This window comes from Carlito syrichta, unplaced genomic scaffold (genome assembly GCF_000164805.1).
Source record: "Carlito syrichta isolate Samal-C Ts95f unplaced genomic scaffold, Tarsius_syrichta-2.0.1 Scaffold314869, whole genome shotgun sequence".
Taxonomy (NCBI): domain Eukaryota; kingdom Metazoa; phylum Chordata; class Mammalia; order Primates; family Tarsiidae; genus Carlito; species Carlito syrichta.
Window position 1 is genome coordinate 136,245 of NW_007258965.1, and position 312 is coordinate 136,556.

The following is a 312-nucleotide window of genomic DNA, read 5'->3' on the forward strand; positions in this document are numbered from 1 at the left end:
CCTCCCTCTCCCTTCTCCCTCTGTCTCTCTGCTCCTCGTCTCCGTCTCTCCCCTCTCTCTCGCCCTCCCTTCTCCCCTTCCCCCTCCCCCATCCCTCCCTCTGTCCCGGGTTCAAATCCAGACGGCATCAGACCCACCCCTGCAACCCAGGCGACTGCACCCCTGAGCCTCCGTTTCCCCATCGGGAGCATCGAGGTGACGTTGGGCGGCATTCCCAAGGTGGCTCCAGGGGCGTGGGGAGAGCCCCCCACCGCCCGCGCGAGCACGGAACAGGAGCCACCGCTCAGGGGCTCGTGACCAGGGGTGGGGGTG